This window comes from Sus scrofa, chromosome 14, assembly GCF_000003025.6.
Source record: "Sus scrofa isolate TJ Tabasco breed Duroc chromosome 14, Sscrofa11.1, whole genome shotgun sequence".
NCBI lineage: Eukaryota > Metazoa > Chordata > Mammalia > Artiodactyla > Suidae > Sus > Sus scrofa.
The window spans coordinates 87,819,770-87,838,001 of record NC_010456.5 but is presented as its reverse complement, the minus strand read 5'-3'; the positions used below and the strand labels follow the sequence as shown (position 1 = coordinate 87,838,001).

The window sequence follows — 18,232 nt, the reverse complement described above, 5'->3', positions numbered from 1 at the left end:
GGGCCAGGGACTCAACCCTCACCACAGCAGTGACCTGAAGCGGAGACATAGCTGCGACCTACACCACAGCTGCATCAAGGCCAGATCCTTTAGTCCACTGTGCCAGTGGGGATCAAACCTGCACCTCTGCAGTGACCCAAGCCACTGCAATAGGATTCTTAATCCAGTGTACCACAGTGGGAAGTCTTAGGCGACTTTTTTACTTAACTTGCAGCACTTATGATCTCCATTTTCTAACACATTACAAAGCAAAGCAATAAATGCTCAATAAGTAAATGAAAGGAATAAAAATATTATCTTAAGGGAAACATAATTGGGAACTTAAACCAACTATACAATCATATAATAAACTCTAATGGTTCTTTGTAAGTATACTAACATCTACAAGTGCATCTCCAAACCTTACAGTTTTAGCCAGTTATTACTAACCCAGCAATCCAAGTACTAGCTCAAGAACTTTGTTCCCATAATCACTACCCCTCTGGTGATTTCTAGATATCAGAGAAGAAATTTAGATCCAAGACATGAAACAGGGAACCTTCCTTAGTATACTTCAAAACCCTCTCCCAAATATTTATTTCATATTTTGAATTATCTCTAAGTTTATTAGCTTTTTCTAATAGTACTGTTTTTGTATTACGGAGTAAGAAATCTAGTATGTTATACATATTTGACATGTATTAACTCATTTAATCTTCACACTAACTTTATGAAGCAAGTATTCTCATTATGCATAATTTTATAAAAATAAATCTGAAAGATCAAGGTGCACTGTACGATTTTTTTAAGAAAGATATTTTAAATACCAAAATTAATTCAAGAAGAAGCAGAATACATACATAGATCACTAAGCTGATTATAACCTGGAGGTCAGTGAGATGCAAATGGGATGAAGAGGAGGATGGTAAGGAGGGCAATGGAGTGAGGGTGGTGAAGAGGGACTTAGGCTTTGTTGCATACTGTTCAAAATAAGAATTTGTTACTGTCTTTTTTTTTTTCTTTTTGGGGCCACACCTGCAGCATATGGAGGTTCCCAGGCTAGGGGTTGAATTGGAGCTACAGCTGCCAGTCTACACTACAGCCACAGCAGTGCCAGATCTGAGCTGCATCTGCGACCTACACCACAGCTCATGGCAACGCCAGATCCTTAACCCACTGAGCGAGGCCAGGGATTGAATCCGCAACCTCACGGTTCCTAGTCAGATTCGTTTCCACTGCACCACAATGGAAACTCCTACTAATGTCTTTCTTACATAATCTCTTAAAAATTAAAAACTTGTTCTGAGAAGAGGCAATCAGACCCTCTCTAGCCCCAAACCCACAAAGGACAGATGGGAGGGAAGTAGGGAGGGGTAAAGGAAAAAAGGAAGAAAGGGGAGCAAGTGGATGAGCTCAGAATTAACTTCAAATTTCTAGAGACACCTGGATTGGAAATTACCTTGAAAATATAAGACAGTAGAGCAGGAGAAAAGTATTAGAATGAGCAATAAAGATAGGAATTCTAATGTCACTATAGAATATAAAAAGATGCTACTGGAAATCCTGAGGCATGTTCTTCCTACACTATCATATACAGTTGCAATAACATGAACAATTACCTGGAATCTAAAGCATTCAAACTGGAGAATGAGCAAATGATCAAATAAGTAAGCCAGGAGAACATCCACCAAACTTAAATAAAGAGAAGAATAATGGTATCTTAGTTATGAAGAGGAAGTTTGAATTGAAGAGAATGGAATAAACTTTGTCTCCTTTTCAGGAGCAGCACCACAACAGCCAAAGAGCTGAGGACAAGGCCTGTAGGATGTTTCTGAGATCATGAGTTCCTAGGTTTCTTTACAGAAGAGAGTAGGTGTGGGAATAAATTTTCAGTGGGTGCAAGGAGAGACCAACAGTAAAGAGACAGCTCATATTTTCATATGCTTGGAGCTGTAATTGCTTTATTGCAATGCAGAGGAACAGATCTCAACCGACCTAGAAGTAACCCTCATCTGCTACACTTGGGAGTGCCTGAAAGCTCTGAGGACTCCTTCCAGAGCTTCAGAAATAGGTAATAATTTGCTGGCCTCTTTGTTCAGTCCACAGAATAGAAACAACAACTGGTTTGCCACTGAGTAACAGATGCCTACAACCAGAACTAAAGAAAGCCCTTAGGGAACCCAAAGTCCCCAGGAATGGGCATTTAGAAATACAACTCATTTAAAGGGAATTCAGCAAATGGAGGGAGGGAAGGCTATGCTGGAAATCAGAAAAACAGGTGACTTCTAGTCAAGCAGTACTAATAGAAGAGACTGGGTGACAGTGAACACCCAAAATACCCAGACAGTGTTTGTCATACCAGCGGGAGAAGAAACTCATAGATATCAAAATAAAGGAGATGCAAACTGGATTTTGATGCAAGATTTTACCCCCAAAAGCACTGTCGGAGCATTTCAAAGAGGATACTACAAGTATGTCAATGTCAACAAATGGAGCACTCTTGGGGTTTCTACGATGCTGGCAGCTGACATGCTTTTTAACTACTGCTTTTCTTACAAGGAACTCAAACATGAACAGCTACACAAGAATTGATGGAGGCCCAACATGAAGGGTGCACTCTGCATTCCTTACTATGACCATCTTTGCCCTCCACCTCTCTTTGAGGATCTGGATCTTTGCTGAATCCTTTTACATTCTGATTTAGAATTAATGCCCAACGAAATATGACTAGTACATTTTTTAAAAATTAAAAATTAAAAAAAAGGAGAATGGACAACTCAGAAGGCTGCCAGTTTTGATTAGGACCTAGAGGAGAGGCTCTCAGCAGACCAAGTGTCAGTACAAGCCATCCTGATGGTCAGGTGTAAAGGTATTAAAGATATTGAGGTAAAAAGAGATGCCACACTGAGTCTTTGGTAAGTTTCAATAGGAAAGTTGCAGCACAGACAGAACTTTAAATTTTTTGAAGCAAGGACAGGACTTCTATTAATACTCTATGAAAAGTATAGTTCCTAGCATGATATTGGACCCGAGCAGAGTTTCCAACCGTGAAACATTAAGGTTTAGTGACCAGAACTACCCATCATGATCATAAATCACAAGGTTAGGCACAGCAACAATCCAAAATGTCTTAAAAAAAAAAAAAAACAGGACCTAGAAGCAGGTCCAGAGGGCATTAGCAAACAACAAGAGGTGGCCTAGAACTTCTTGTCATTTATTTCTATCATAATGATATTTTAATTTCTGCTCACACCAAAGATTTCATGGGTTCAAGTTATTCTCTTTTGTCATTTGTCACCAAGAACCTACCATAGTCATTGGTCTATTCTAAGAATCATAGAGGGATCTTAAAATATATACATGGAAGTTCCCGTCGTGGCGCAGTGGTTAATGAATCCAACTAGGAACCATGAGGTTGCGGGTTCGGTCCCTGCCCTTGCTCAGTGGGTTAACGATCCGGCGTTGCCGTGAGCTGTGGTGTAGGTTGCAGACGCGGCTCGGATCCTGCGTTGCTGTGGCCCTGGCGTAGGCCGGTGGCTACAGCTCCGATTGGACCTCTAGCCTGGGAACCTCCATATTCCACAGAAGCGGCCCAAGAAATAGCAAAAAGACAAAACAAAACAAAACAAAAAATATATATATATATATACATGATATAACTACTTAAGAGCTTAACCAGATTTATATTAAAAAGTGGAAATAACTTGAAAATAGTTCAATCATAAAGCCTCTTCTTTTCTTTTTTTTTTCCCAATTTGTAAAACTTTTCTCTTTCTTGCCTAGTGTACTCCCTGCGATTTCCAGGACAATATTTAATAAAAATGGCCAACATCCATGCCTTATTCTCCAATTTAGGAGGGATAATTATATTCTCCACCATTATCATATTAGCTGAAGGTGTTTTTTTTGGGGGGGTATGGGGGACATATACTAGGCCAGGGATTAAAACCTCACCACAGCAGTGACAATGCTGGATGCTTAACCCGCTGAGCCATCAGGAACTCCATAAAGCCTGTTCTTAGTGTGATGCTTTCCTTCCTCAATAATGTGTTTTTCAGTTTTACACAATGTTTAATCACAAAACAAATAGTGATCATTTTCAATACACAGTGTTGGACTATTTCTAAATATTGCAAAGTCCTAAACCAGTGATCAATTAAGAGTTGAAAAGAACTTAAATAAAAACATCGAAACTAGTTAGTTTTATCTCATGAGGTGACGTTACCTCACTATAAGGTATCTCTCTAAGGACATTATCATACTAATGCTAGTTAATGTGGAACCATCAAATTCTGCTTAATGAGCATCTTCACAGGTCCCTATTCATTTAGCAATAATTCTATTAAACAACCCATCTTTTGGTAAAAGTGTCAGAATTATATCTGTACAAATACTTTCATTTTACTAAATCTTATATAACATTCAAAACCGTAACAAAAGAGAAGTTCCCTGGTTGTCCAGTGATTAAGGATCTGCCATTGCCACTGCTGTGGTACAAGTTTGATCCCTGACCAGAGAACTTCTACATACCTTGGGCATAGTCCCCCCCCCAAAAAAAAGATAAATATGAACAGGATAAGAAACAGAATACACATTCTTCTCAAAGTGCCCACAGAACATTCTCTAAGATTGATCACATCCTGAGCTATAAATCAAGCCTGGGTAACTTTAAGAAAATTGAAATCATATCAAGCATCTTTTCCAACCACAATGCTATACAACTGGAAATCAACAACAACAACAAAAAAAACCTGCAAAAAAACACAAACACATGGAGACTAAACAACATGCTACTAAACAACCAATGGATCACTGAAGAAATCAAAGAGGAAATTAAAAAAATACCTAGAAGGAAATGACAACAAAGATATGACACTCCAAAACCTATGGGATGCAGCAAAAGCCGTTCTAAGAAGAAAGTTTACAGCAATACAAGCCCACCTCAGGAAACAAGAAAAAGCTCAAATAAACAACCTAAATTTACATCTAAAGCAGCTTGAGAGAGAACAGACAAGACCTAAAGTTAGTAGAAGGAAAGAAATCATGAAGATCAGAGCAGAAATCAATGAAATAGAAACAAAGAAAACCAAAGAAAAGATCAATGAAAAAAAAGCTGATTCTCTGAAAAGATCAACAAAATTGATAAACCCTTAGCCAGACTTATCAAAAAAAAAAAAAAAAAAAAAAGAGAGAGGGGACTCAAATCAATAAAATTGGAAATGAAAAAGGAGAAGTAACAACGGACATCACAGAAATACAAAGGATCATGAGACTACTATATGCAACTATATTCCAATAAAATGGAAAACCTAGAAGAAATGGACAAATTCTTAGAAAAGTACAATCTTCGAAGACTAAACCAAGATGAAATAGAAAAGATGAATGGACCAATCACAAGTATTGAAATTTAAATTGTGATTTAAAAACTTCCAACAGGAGTTCCCGTCGTGGGGCAGTGGTTAATGAATCTGACTAGGAACCTTGAGGTTGCAGGTTCGATCCCTGGCCTTGCTCAGTGGGTTAAGGATCCGGTGTTGCTGTGACCTGTGGTGTAGGTCGCAGACGCTGCTCGGATTCTGTGTTGCTGTGGCTGTGGTGTAGGCTGGCAGCTACAGCTCTGATTGGACCCCTCCATAGGGCCCAAGAAATGGCAAAAAGACAAAAAAAAAAAAAAAAGGAAATAGTATCTCACTGTGCTTTGGAGTTTCCGTCGTGGCTCAGTGGTTAACGAATCCGACTAGGAACCATGAGGTTGCGGGTTCGATCCCTGGCCTTGCTCAGTGGGTTAACAATCCAGCATTGCCATGAGCTGTGGTGTAGGTTGCAGACGCGGCTCGGATCCGCGTTTCTGTGGCTGTGGCATAGCCCGGTGGCTACAGCTCTGATTCTGCCCCTAGCCTGGGAACCTCCATATACTGAGAAAGGGCCCAGGAAAATGGCAAAAGAACAAAAAAGAAAAAAAAAAAAAAAAAAAAAAAAAAGATTTCTTTGGAGTTCCCGTCGTGGCGCAGTGGTTAATGAATCCGACTAGGAACCATGGAGGTGGCGGGTTCGATCCCTGCCCTTGCTCAGTGGGTTAACGATCCGGCGTTGTCGTGGGCTGTGGTGTAGGCTGCAGACGCGGCTCGAATCCTGCGTTGCTGTGGCTCTGGCGTAGGCTGGCAGCTATAGCTCCAATTCGACCCCTAGCCTGGGAACCTCCATATGCCGCGAGAGTGGCCCAAGAAATAGCAAAAAGACAAAAAAAAAAAAAAAAAAAAAAAAAAAACTTCCAACAAACAAAAGTCCAGGACAAGAAGGCTTCACAGGCGAATTCTATAAAACATTTAGACACCTCTCCTTCTGAAACTATTCCAAATAATTGCAGAGGAAGGAACACTCTCAAACTCATTCTATGAGGCCACCATCACCATGATACCAAAACCAGACAAAAATACCACACAAAAAAAGAAAACTACAGGGCAATTTTTGCATCTTGCAAAAATCCTCAACAAAATACTAGCAAACCAAATCCAACAATACAGTAAAAGGACTGTAGATCATGATCAAGTGGGATTTATCCCAGGGATGCAAAGATTCTTCAATACCTGCAAATCAATCAGTGTGATTCACCACATTAACAAACTGAAGAATAAAAACCATATGATCCTCTCAACAGACATGGAAAAAGCCTTTGACAAAATCCAACACCCATTTCTGATAAAAACCCTTCAGAAAGTAGGTAGAGAGGGAACTTACCTCAATATAATAAAGGTCATATATGACAAACCCACAGCTAACTACTATCATTCTCAATGGTGAAAAACTGAAAGAATTCCGGCTCAGATCAGGAACAAGATAAGGATGTCCACTCTCAACACTATGATTCAACATAGTTTTGGAAGTCCTAGCCACATCGATCAGAGAAGTAACAGAAATAAAAGGAATCCAAATTGGAAAGGAAGAAGTAAAACTATCACCATTTGCAGATGACATGATACTATACCTAGAGAATTGTAAAGATTCTACCAGAAAACTATTAGAGCTCCTCAATGAATTTGGCAAAGTCGCAGGATACAAAATTAATACAGAAATTGACTGCATTTCCATATACTAACAATGAAAGATCAGAAAGAGAAATTAGGGAAGCAATCCCGTTTACCATCACGTCCAAAAGAATAAAATACCCAGGAGTAAACCTACCTAAAGAGACAAAAGACCTGTACTCTGACAGCTATAAGACACTGATGAATGAAATCAAAGATGACACAAATAGATGGAAAGACATACCATGCTCTTGGATTATAAGAGTCAATATTATCAAAATGACTATACTACCCAAGGCAATCTACAGATTCAATGAAATCCCTATCAAATTACCAAGGACATTTTTCACAGAACTCAAACAAAATATTTTAAAGTTTGTTTGGAAGCACAAAAGACCCAGAGTAGCCAAAGACATCCTGAAAAGAAAAATGGAGCTGGAAGAATCAGACTCCCGGACGTCAGACTATACTACAAAGCAACAGTCGTCAAAACTGCATGGTACTGGCACAAAGACAGAAATATAGATCAGTGGAATAGGATAGAAAGCCCAGAATAAAACCCACGCACTTACAGCCAACTCATCTATGACAAAGGAGCCAAGACTATACAATGGAGAAAAGACAGCCTGTTCAATAAGTGGTGTTGGGAAAACTGACAGCCACATGGAAAAGAATGAAATTAGAACACTCCCTAACACAAACCACAAAAATAAACTCAAAGTGGATTAAAGACCTAAATAAAAGATCAGACACTATAAAACTCTCAGAGGAAAACATAGGCCAAACATTCTCTAACATAAACGACAGCAACATCTTCTCAGATCCACCTCTTAAGAGTAATGACAATTAAAAACAAAAATAAACAAATGGGACCTAATTAAACTTAAAAGTTTCTGCACAGCAAAGGAAACCCTAAACAAAATGAAAAGATAACCCACAGAATGGGAGAAAATCTTTGTAAATGAATCGACTGACAAGGGATTCATCTCCAAAATTTATAAACATTTTCTGCAGCTCCATACCAAAAAACAAACAGCCCCATCAAAAAACGGGCAGAAGATCTAAACAGAAGAGTCTCCAAAGAAGATATAGAGATGGCCAAAAAACACATGAAAAGATGTTCAACCTCACTCATTCTTAGAGAAATGCAAATCAAAACCACAATGAGGTACCACCTTACACCAGCCAGAATGGCCAACATCAAAAAGTCTATAAACAGTAAGTGCTGGAGAGGGTGTGGAGAAAAAGGGACCCTATGACACTGTTGGTGGGAATGTAAATTGGTGCAACCACTGTGGAAAACAGTATGGAGATGCCTCAGAAAACTGAAAATAGAACTGCCATTTGATCCAGCAATCCCACTCCTGGGCATCTATCCAGAGAAAACCACAAAAAGACACATGTATTCCAATGTTCATTGCAGCACTATTTTCAATAGCTAAGACATGGAAACAGCCTAAATGTCCATCAACAGAGGAATGGATAAAGATGTCATATGCATACACGATGGAGTATTACTCAGCCATTAAAAGGAATGAAATATCAGCATTTTTAGCAACATGGATGGACCTAGAAATTATGCTAAGTGAAGTCAGACAATGAGACACCAACATCAAATGCTATCACTGACATATGGAATCTAAAAAAAGGACACAGTGAACTTCTAGGACAGATACTAACTCACAGACTTTCAAAAACTTATGGTTTCCAAATGAGACAGGTTGGGGGGGGTGGAGGGATGCTTTGAGAGTTTGGGTTGGAAATGTTATAAAATTTGGTTGTGATGATTGTACAACTACAAATGTAATAAAATTTATTGAATAATAAAAAAAAAAGTTAAAAAATATGCATCCGGACAGGACAGTGAGAAAAGGCTTAGGTGACAGCTCCTTGTTCTACCCTCCACATAGACTGTCAGCAAGCCTGAACTGGGGTCCTGGCTCTGCTCTTTGCAAGCCATGTGACAAACCACGAAATTTCCTTTGGCCACAGTTTCCCTATCTCTAGACTAAGTTGGCTGAACTAGAAGTCCTTTGATATCTTACTCTGAAGGTTGGAATAGATGTTAAATGTCTACCAGTCAAGGAGTTCCCTTGTGTCACAGCAGGTTAAGGATCTAGTGTTGTCATTGCAGCAGCTCGGGCAACTTCCACACACACTGCCATAAACACAATGTCTACCAGTCTAATGACATCCTGTCACATCTGCTCTGTTAGAGGCCTGGTCCCACTTAGATAAAGCTGCAGCTCAGTCCACTTTGCCAGCTCTGAGCATCCCACCTCTCTACAGCACCAATCTTTAGCTCTAATTTCAGAACTGGTCCCCTTTAGCCACAACAATGAAGAACACAGGAAAGCCTCAAAAAAATCACGTCATGAAGCAAAGAATACTGTTATTTATAAGCAAAGATAGTAGGAGTTTTCACCAAACATTCTATTAATTAAATCTTACAGAACAGTTTTAAAGAATTAGAATACAATAAAATACCTAACACTACATCTACCCCGAACCCACACTTAATTTTTCTTCCAAGGAACTCAGGATCCCTTTAAATGCTTACACCTCAGGGATATCATTAACATGATACTTAGAACCAGCTCTGCCAGCCCTCCTCTGCTACAGGCTGCCACTCTCTGAGTTGAGCCCCATGGCCTGCACCATGATCCCCACTGCCCCCTCTGCACTGTGCTGCTACTCCTGCTCCTGGTGACCCCAGCCAGCATGTGGCAAGGGGGCCCATGGTCATAAATTGTGCTGCCAGTGCCTGCAGACCTTGCAGGGAATCCCCCCTCAGAAATATCCATAGAATGAAGGTGATACGCCCTGACTCTACTGTTGCTAAACAGAAGTCATAGCCTTTCCAGGTTGGTCAGAAAGTCTGTCTCAATGTGCACCCCTCTGATTAAGAAAATCACTGAGAAGATGCTAAAAAAGAGTACTGCTGACTGATCTAGAAAGATGGAGGAAGCTCATTGGTTACCGTTATAGTCTTAATGGAATAGAAGTAAAAGAAGAAAAACAAGTAACTCTCAAGGCCACTTGGACTGTGTTTAATGTGTTTGGCTACTTGTTAAGAGATTACTTCTATTTATTTACATATGTATTTATTTATTTATTTTTCAAAGCTTATATATTAATCTTCTAATATTTACTGATTGATTGATTGATTGATTGACTGTCTTTTCAGGGCTGCACCTGCCACATATGGAGGTTCCCAGGCTAGGGGTCGAATTGGAGCAGCAGCTGTTGGCCTATGCAACAGCCACAGCCATGCAGGATCCCAGCCATGTCTGCAAACTACACCGAAGCTCAAGGCAATGCAGGATCCTTAACCAATCAAGTCGGGCCAGGGATGGAACCCACGTCCTCATGGATACTAGTTGGGTTTGCTACCACCAAACCACAATGGGAACTCCTGTTTTATCAAATATTTGAAGATATGAATGTGTTTGGCAATTCTCTGTAGTGTTATTTTGAAAGGTCATTTTTATGTTAAATCAAAGCTCAGTCTTGACTATTATTTACTTTGAAGATGATGTGTTTTAAATGTTCTTCATTCATTAAACTATTTTTTTTAGTGGGAGGGATACCGCACTGTACCATCCACTATGGTAAAGGCTGAGACAATAGTGGGGGATACAAACAAACAGATCACTCTAAGTAAGGGTAGGAAATGTATGTGTACATTTATATTGATGAGAAGATTATCAGTCTTATTGATGGAGCCAGTTTCACACACTGTGGTTAACATTTCTGATGTTGAAGTTTTAAAAACAACCATGTTCTAAATAACCAGTGGACATTTTATATCTTCCTTGGAAGGCATAATGCCTTGTGTTGTGTTCATTATGCAACATTCCCTTCTGTCTTGGAATAGAGAAGTTTAACTATGTATTATGTATTTTTATGGTTAACATGAAAATAAAACTTTTAACCACACACACACACACACACAAAAATATATATATATATATGATATATATATATCATATGATCATGATCAGGACAGTATTATTTTTTGTCTTTTTAGGGCAGCTGGCACCCATAGCATATGGAGGTTCCCAGGCCAGGGGTCCAATCAGAGATGTAGCTGCTGGCCTACACCACAGGAATACCAGATCCGTGCCAAGTCTGCAATCTACACCACAGTTCAAGGTAACACCAGATCCTTAACCCACTGAGCGAGGCCAGGGATCAAACCTGCTTCCTCATGGATATACTAATCAGATTTGTTTCTTCTGAGCCATGATGGGAACTCCCTAGCAGGATAGTATTTATTTCTCTAAAAACTGTTCTAAAAGGGAATACTTTGCTCTTTTCATAGTATCTCCCTCTCAGTATACTAGGGCTTGAAAAGTAATGTAAAAAAGCATTTGTTGTATAAACAAATGAAGAGACCAGCAAGATAGTACAATATCAATTTAAACGTTTCTTTAAACTTAGAAAACACGGATTCAACTGAATCTGAAGAATTACTCACATTTGCTGTTAACAATGCCCAACGTTATTCCAGCTATCCAGAGAAGAAATGTGGGTATCATCACCTCTTTTCCACATCTAATCACAAATCAGTGTCCCTTCTTCCTTCGCATACCTACTCCATTTAGTCTTTTGTCTTCTATTACTATTATGACCTTGCTTATTAAATTCTGATTACCTCAGGCCTAACTATTCCTGCAACCTCCTAAGCTCCCTGACTCTTCACACCATTTCTCTAATAATGTCTGCTCATACACCACTGCTAGAGTAATTCCCTTGAAATATAAGTTTTTTTATATCATACTTCCTACCCTCTCCACGACCTTTACTACACTACTACAGAAATATTCATTTCCTATCAATTAGCTTTTCCAGAAATATCTTTTAATTCTTTCTTTACCTACCCAAGTTCCACTCATCTTTCACAGCCTAGCTCAAATAACATCTCCTATGTTCTATCTGTATTTCTCAGAGCTACAGAACTCTAACTACAAGTAATAATGTACTCCTTTGGCCTTAATCATTTTTCCTTAGCAATGCTAGTTATCATTACTCATATGACTTTTATACATACCTTACTGATACAACTATAAACAGAAGTTGGGGACCATGTTCTTTACTTTGTGATTCCTCTTTTGTGACTTGCTGTACATAGTTTAACAAGGACCAAAAGAAGTAACATGCTGTAGAACAAAAACAAGTGCTCTGGGGCCTTAAACTAGGAAGAAACATATTATTTAAATCAAAGAAATATAGAGCAGAAAGGGCCCTCAGGGAAGAACTGGCACTTGAGACAGGTTTTAAAAAACTGATTGGCCTTCCACAAGATAGAAAAAGAGGAAAAAACACACCTGGAGAAAAAAGGAACATGAACAGAGGGAAGAGAAAACACAGGACAATTTCAAATCATCAGCCGAAGAATACTGAACATGTAGAGGTATAGAAGACGAAAATTGAACATTTGCTAAATAATCAATACTTTAAGGTTTTTACAATTTCAGGCAGGTTGGTCCCTACCTTAATCAAGAGCCTTGTTAACTCTTGCCTGAAACAATGAAGAATATCCAAATCATCTCTCCTGCTTTTGGGATCTCCCTTTTCCAAACTATCATTCACATCACTGCCAGATTAATTGTAACAAAACACAATTATGATCCAAAATAGCTCTGTTAAAAATTTTCAATGACTGCAACCTACTCACAAAGTAAAATCTAACCATGGCATCCAGAGTTCTTCACAAACAAGCTCTCTTCCAGCCTGCTCCCTCAAACCCTCTCTCATACTCTAAATTCAAACAAAATGATTTCCGCCATTTTTTGTACAGTCTATACATTCGAGCTCCTCCTGCTTATGCTGAGCTCTATGCATGAAATTCTCTTTCCTTCCAAGTTACACTCAGCAATCATCTATTCATCCTTTAAGACTCTACTCAGATATGATTTCCTATGTGAAGCCTCCCTGACAATTCTCTCCTCTAGCAATGTTGGTGGAGCCTTTCTAGCCCATACCAACACACTTCTGCAATCTCATACAGGGTTTTCAAACTGCACTCAAATTAACTGTATACTCATCTCTGAACAGATTATTCTAAGTAAAGCCAGGAACTCATTTAACTAAACCTTCTGTAATCTCAGTGCCCAACACAGTGCCTTACATAGAGGAGGAGTTTAAGTGTTTAAAAGGAGAAAGAAATGGATGGATATAGGCAAAGGTGTCACTCAATTAATACCATGCTGTTGAGAGACTTTTTTTCCTGTGAATTTTTTTTATTAAAGTATAGTTGATTTGAGAGACTTTATTAATAGAAGTTTGTCCTTACCGTGGCAGGCTAACAACGAGTTACTGACACTACATGCTGAATTATCTTTCTAGAAAATTTAAGCTGGTAGCAACATGCAGAGGGAAAAGAGAGTGAGGAGAAGCACAAAGTGGAGAGAGTCTTCCAGTATTTCAGATGAAATGTGATATGAGGACTTAAATTTGGATGGTAATGAGGGGATTAGAAAAGAAATGAGGAAAATATTCATGATACATTATAGAGATAAAATAGGACTTAATAACTAAGAGTAGGAAAGAAAAGATGAGGAATCAGATTCAGCCCTGAGATTTTTTTTTTTTTTTTTTTTTTTTTTGGTCTTTTCTAGGGCTGCACTCGCAGCACATGGAGGTTCCCAGGCTAGGGGTCTAATCGGCCTACGCCATAGCAACACGGGATTCAAGCTGCGTCTGCAACCTACACCACAGCTCACGGCAACGCTGGATCCTTAACCCACTGAGCAAGGCCAGAGATTGAACCTGCAACCTCATGGTTCCTAGTTGGATTTGTTAACCACTGAGCCACGATGGGAACTCCTCAGCCCTGAGATTTTGAGCATGGGTGACAAAAAGGTCTGGTAAGAGAACTGGGAACATTGGGTATGAAAAAGTGCTTGAAAATATGTGTCAAAGCATAGGTAAGTGTCACAACGGAGATATGACAAGAGAGATAGATCATTCTAGAGGTAGCTGCTGAAATCAAGGGATTAGAAAAGACATAATGAAATAAACAGAAGAAGACAAAACCTTCGGGAAGGTCATTATTTAAGAATAGAAGGACAATTGCACTTCAATTAAAAAAAGAAAAAAGAATAGGAGGAGAAAAAATTTTCTGAAGGAGTAATTAAAGAAGTAGGACTTGAAGAGCACAGGGTCACAGAAGTCAACAGCATTTCAAGGAAGAAAAAAAATCCAACTACTACAGTGATCAAACAGTATAAAACTTAACAAAGACAATTAGAAAGTCATGAATATTTCTCAAAAGACCAAACACAGCAATTTGGAAAGGACAGAAGGATGATGAATGAGTGCTACACATAAGTAGAAGCAATGTGGAGTTCCCATTGCGGCTCAGCAGTAACGAATCAGGCTAGTATCCATGAGGATGCGGGTTCGATCCCTGGCCTTGCTGAGTGGGCTAAGGATCCAGTGTTGCTGTGAGCTGTGGTACAGGTAACTATAGTTCCAATTTAACCCCTAGCCTGGGAACTTCATATGTTACAGGTGCACCCCTAAAAAGACAAAAAAAAAGTAGAAGGAATGCGTAAAACCTACTATTTAAAGAGGAAAAAATACAGACTGCTTCATTAAAATATATGTTCTATTTTTTAAAAAATACAGATACCTGAAGGATTAAACCTTTTACCTGATATTCAGGGTCTTTAAATGGATTTGAAAAGAATGAACTTGATTTCTCCATACATATTGTCTTAGAATGGCTTTCTCCCCCTTACTGCTGAGGTTACAGCAGTTCCCACTTTGAATAAATTCTATCTTCAAAGATTTATTCTAAATTCTAAATATGTAAGTTTCAGAATAATATAACATTCGTCTTTAATACAATCTTCCATTTTAACCTCTGTTTCGTCACGTTGGAGGGAAGAAATAATTATATACATCGTTTAATGCTTACTTTCTACATTTAGTAATAAAGAAATACTTTTTATTCCTAAAGATGTTCAAAACTTATAAGGAGAGAAAAATATTTTAGAACTATTTATAAACTCATAAGGAAGGTAAATACAGAATAAAGAAGCTAAAATAAATTTGTAGTGGTAATATGGAAGAACTATTTTCAACTGAAGAAATGAGAATTTTCATATTATAGTACTTACTTTCTTAAATGTCTTTCTCTTACCTCAGAGATGTGGCTAGATAAAACTGTACTTCCAATTTTCTCCAAACAGCTTTGACCTATGCTTCCATCTCATGAATTCCAAGACAGTATTAAACTGATGCATATTTTCATAAATCTGTTTAGAATAAAAGGGACATGTTTAAGACAAAGAACTTTTGTCAGAATAACACATGTAGAAGCAATATCAAAAATTTATCATGTGCAAAGCTATATATCTTTAATGACTAGTTCTATGGTACTTTAGAAACTTGGGAGTTCCTGTCTTAGCTCAGCAGAAATGAATCTGACTAGTAACCATGAGGACGCAGGTTCAATCCCTGGCCTTGCTCAGTGGGTTAAGGGTCCGGTGTTGCCATAGCTGTGGTGTTGGTCGCAGACACAGCTTGGATCCTGTGTCACTGTGGCTGTGGTGTAGGCCAGTGGGCTACAGTTCCAATTCAATCCCTAGCCTGGAACCTCCATGTGCCATGGGTGCGGCCCTAAAAAAACAAAACAAAACAAAAAGAGTGAAACCTATCACTTTACCATTTCCCAACCATGTCCAAGAAAGTTTCACATTTTGAGTATTTTCAACTTTACAGAGTAGTAGTTCTGTGGGAAAAAAACTATTCACATGTAAAACTTCTGCATAAGCCTACACTTTTGGGGGGAAAAAAATCAAATCTCAAATTGAAAAATAGGAACACTTTATAATTCTACAATATTCAGATTTCTACTTGAGCAAAAATATATTTGACCACCAGGCTAGCATTTCATTTTTTATCACAAATTCTCAGTAAGCAGTTTTAATTTCAGTCAAACTTTTACTTACTAGAAATAGTGAGGGTCAAGAATTAATTGCATTGCTTGGTCTAAGTCTATGGGTTAGGTTTCAACTATGTTACTACTGCCATTAGTGCCCTATTGTTTTAAGAGACAATGTTCATAAATCTAAAAAATGGAAACCATTAAAATTTTTAATTTAAAGTATGCTGTTTGCTTAGAGATTATAAAAATAATTTCATTGAATGTATCTTTTAACTGAAACTTCAAATAGCAAAGTACTCTATTTCAAATTTTAAAAAGAAAATTTTTAAGAGGTATGAACATGACATGTCCCATCGCAAGGTCAAAATGCCTTTGTCTTCAAGAGTTCATTTAGAAGTATCATTTGTGTCAGACTGAGGTTCAGTAGTCTTCGCAATAATGACTAAATTCATGTAAACTGGGGCAACCTGAAACGGTCTAGCATATCAGATAGCCTTTCTTAAAGACAAGAGTCTCCACTCAGCAGACAGGCTGCCGTAGAACCATGCTAAATCTTTCATGGTCCAACTAAAGACAGACTGACCCTGAAAGCAATTAGTAATGCTTTGTCTGCATTTAGGAGCCTTTAACATTCTTCTTAATGTACTAGTTACCTAGAATTTTAACAGGACCCTGACATTTTCAGGGTACTCATATGACTACAAAACTCTTAAATAAAACTCAGAGAAATGAGGGAGGGCAGTAATCCAGACCTGGTGCTTAGGGTTGGTTTGTTTGTTTTTCTTGGAGACAATCACAGTCTTGAAAAAATTACCTTATACTAATCAAAAAAGAAATGCATTGTGTCTCCACTTTAGAAATGGCATAAAGATTTTCCTTCAAAGCCATTCTTTGCTAATAACTCATTCTTCCCTATGGATGTGTGGGAGAAGTGAGGGAAGCCAATCACTACATCAAATAAAGCTCCAATTAACTTTTCTCATAAAGTTTTAAATAGTTCATCAAAGTAACTGACTCTGATTCTACAAAATATTTCCACTGGGTCAAATAATAAATAAAATTAACATGTAAACCACTTAACCATTTTTTACTACTGTACTATTTATTACGATACTGCTTCCTTGGTGTGAAAAAAAAAGTTATAAGCTTTAGGCTAAAGTTAAAGTTAATTTAAAAAGCAAAACACAAAATCAAAACAATCTTTAAATAAAGCATCTTCAAAATCCATCTATCTTCCCTAACTTCTCTCACATGCACAAATATATGACAAATCATAAACTTCAGAAAAACTTTTCTAAAAATTAAAGATCAGCTAAGGAAAATCAAGATTTGACTTCCTTACTAAGAGGAAAATAAAAAACAATCAAAGCACAGACTGTGCTTCACAGTACAGGTCTGCAAATCACTTTTTACATACTAGAAATTGTGTGAATCAAGTAAAGATTTTCCTAAGCTCTGCAATTACAATCCTTCAAGCAGATCTATAAATACTTACAGGCATAGAAGTAGGATTTACACAGGCAAAAAATGCTTGCAACAACTTTAATCACTTAATATAAGGTAATTTGCCACAGGCTTTTAGCACTATAAACTGTGTTTAACAACAGAAAGGGATCCAGTCAAAAATCAAACACTAAATGATTGTAAATAATATTTTCACCAAGGATTTTGTGCCTGAAGTTTTCAAGCTTCTTATTTCCAGATAACACATTAAGGGAAAGACAATTCTTTTTAAAAACACTGCAGAGCTTCTTAATGACTCAGGATAAATGAAAACCAAATCTTTCTGGATATATCCTAATACTTTGTAGTTTAGAGCTAACACTGGAATTTCATTAAAGTTAGTAAGCGTTTACAAACATGTGAAAAGTTCATTTTAATCCCACACTGCCTTTACAAAATAATCTCTTTTTTTTGCCATCACAATGTACATATCACTCTTGGTTTTCAAAATTGTGACTCAGTGGGTTAAGGATCCAGTGTTGTCACTTTAGTAGCTTTGGGTTGCTGCTGTGGTGTAGGTTTGATTCCTGGCCTGGAAACTTCTACATGCTGCAAGTGCAGCGCCCACCCCCCCAAAAAATAGATCACTATTCATACAGAACACATCAGTGACAAACATCAATTGTGGATATTATATTTTAGAATTATTTTATTTATTTATTTATTTTTTGTCTTTTTAGCTATTATTATCTTTTATAATTGATATTCTAAATTAGATATTATCTTTTAGAAGTGTGGATTATGGCGTTCTCGTCGTGGCGCAGTGGTTAACGAATCCGACTAGGAACCATGAAGTTGCGGGTTCGGTCCCCGCCCTTGCTCAGTG

At 37.9% G+C, this 18,232-nt stretch overlaps 1 protein-coding gene across 3 annotated transcripts in view; it reads right to left on the bottom strand.

Moving 5' to 3' along the window:
• The window catches only part of BMPR1A (bone morphogenetic protein receptor type 1A), a 148,521-nt gene that overhangs the window by 53,789 nt on the left and 76,500 nt on the right, over positions 1-18,232 (bottom strand). For all 3 annotated transcript variants that reach the window (XM_021072031.1, XM_021072032.1, XM_021072033.1), the window contains one exon: positions 15,157-15,271. The gene's annotated coding sequence lies outside the window, so the exon portion shown is untranslated. The remainder of the gene's footprint in view (positions 1-15,156; positions 15,272-18,232) is intronic.